The following is a 2,314-nucleotide window of genomic DNA, read 5'->3' as shown; positions in this document are numbered from 1 at the left end:
TGATAACCTGGGGAGGGGCAGGGAATTCACGAGGCTGGTTATCAGCGCCAGAAGTCCAGCACCATCCAAAAGCTTCTGAGCTGCCATCTCCTGACAGCCTCCTGGCTCCGTACCCCAGCATGCACCACTCCTCCTGAAAATCTGCGCAGAGAGACCAGCACGCCCCTGACAGCATGCGCAGGAGTGCTGCCTGCACATATTAATCTCTGTCAGCGCGGGAGCTGTCAGTCCTTGCAGCCAGCCAACCCGGACTGCCTCTCTGAGGCACGCACTCTGACTCCAGAAGTGGAATCACTGCTCCAGTGATCCTCCTCAGCTCCTGTGATCTGGTGCCATGACTGTTCTCCTACATCTGCAGCACTCTGTCAAAACCTGGGCAACATCTGCTGGTTGCGCACTTCTCACGGAGTCCTGTCAGACTGCTGCTTTACGCACTCCAGCATACTGCAAATGACCGTGCCACTGTCTGGTGCTGTAACTACATGAAGGTAGAAATGGACTTTGCTCTCTTTTCCATTCCGGCTAAATAACGCAATCTCGTGGATTTACTTTCCAACTTCTTCATGATTCATTCTATTGTTTCATTGTTAAGACCTTGTTACCTGTACCTGGGTTTTTATAATCAGGTAGTTGTCATCACAGCCGTCCTGTCTATCGATTGGTAGTGTAATTGCACCTAGGTTTCAGCACAAATGTATTTGTCTACTTTTATTTTGTTCTTCATTGATTTTTAGCTTGTTCTAAAATGTATGCCACTTATCACAGCAATAGCATTAGCCGGCTAGCTTAGCTAGTTATTCCCTCTGAGCAATGATGTGTGCCTCCTTGCACAGTCATATTTCACTTTTACGTTGATACAGCCCTTTTGCAAAAGGCATAATGCGAGGACAGTTCATATGTTACAGTACAGTCAGTGACAGGCAAACACATTGCACTTTTGAAAAAACTGCAGGTTTTCCATCAACACTGATTGGTGAGAGTCTTTAATAACAACAAAGACAATAACAATGACAATAATAATAATAATAATAATAATAATATTTTTTTCAAACTTAGCTTGTACATTGCATCCATTTATATAGCTGAATATATGCTGAAGCAGATAAAGTACCTTGCTCAAGGGTACAATGGCAGTGTCCCACCCGGGAATCGAACCTGCAACCTTTAACAAGACCAGTTCCTTACATTGTCACAGACTATAGAAGAAACAAACTACAAAAAAACTGTAATGAAAATAGTCTGCAATTTTTCCAATTAATTTCAGTCCTGAAACCTGTTAATAATTTGTGGTTAGTTGTGTGTTTTGCAATGTAGCTTAGTCAAACTTGAAAATCTGCATTCCATTTATCCATGCAGCCACCAAGGTTCACGTGGGAGAAATAGTTCATGTTTTGAAAAAGATTGAATAGTTTGTTTTTGTGGAAAAATGTTTTTCAGGCATTTAAAATGGTCAGTGCTTGGGTGATTTCAGTGAGAGCTGGATGTTAATAGAAACACTGGTAGCAAGCCAAACCCTGACAAGGAGATGAACTCCAGCAGATAAGAAATGAAAATGAGATCTTGATTAAACCCTTTTCCAGTATTTAAAATGTCAAGATGGTTTGACAAATTGTTTATACAATGTTATATTATGGCAGCAAAATACAATTTGATTGCAAAGTGAATTCATCAGATGTGTGTGTGCTGTCTCATCAGAATATGCTTTTGCCTCATTATGACCCTGCTATTATTATTATTTTTATTTTTTGAGACACAAATTTTTTCTGGAACACTTCTGATGCAGCATAGGGAGAAGGTAAACAGATATATTTTTTTTTCATAAAATTGGCTGTCTGTATCTAAGTCTGTCCATCTATCCATTTGTCCATCTGTCTGTCGGTCTATCTATTTGTCTCTGTCTGTCTGTCTGTCTGTCTGTCTGTCTGGCTGTCTATCTATCTAATTATAAGCAAAAAAGGACCAAACCAATGCTGTTTTTGGCTTATATTCGACATCAAAATGCTACTACACTAGAAAACTACATTCCTGCAATGTCATTTTTTTAGTTTGGGGGAGGGCATTTCCCTCAGCTGGAATACAGCAGCTGAAAATGTACACATCCATCCAAGAACAACAGGTCAGTTCCCTCTGCAAAGATGTCCAGAGGAAAAAAAAACAGAAGAAGAGAGGAGCAAACTCAGGACATTACATCACAGGAGCCTGCCATCGGTAGCACGGCCTTATCCAGTCATGCAGTGATAAAGGCCAAGCCTACTCACTTTGGGAGAAGTTGTTTTTCTTCTAACAGCCAGCTGCCGTTCCTTCACCTGACCTA

The sequence above is a fragment of the Anguilla anguilla genome, chromosome 3 (assembly GCF_013347855.1).
Source record: "Anguilla anguilla isolate fAngAng1 chromosome 3, fAngAng1.pri, whole genome shotgun sequence".
In the NCBI taxonomy this organism is placed as follows: Eukaryota; Metazoa; Chordata; class Actinopteri; order Anguilliformes; family Anguillidae; genus Anguilla; species Anguilla anguilla.
Note: the sequence above shows the minus strand (reverse complement) of the source record.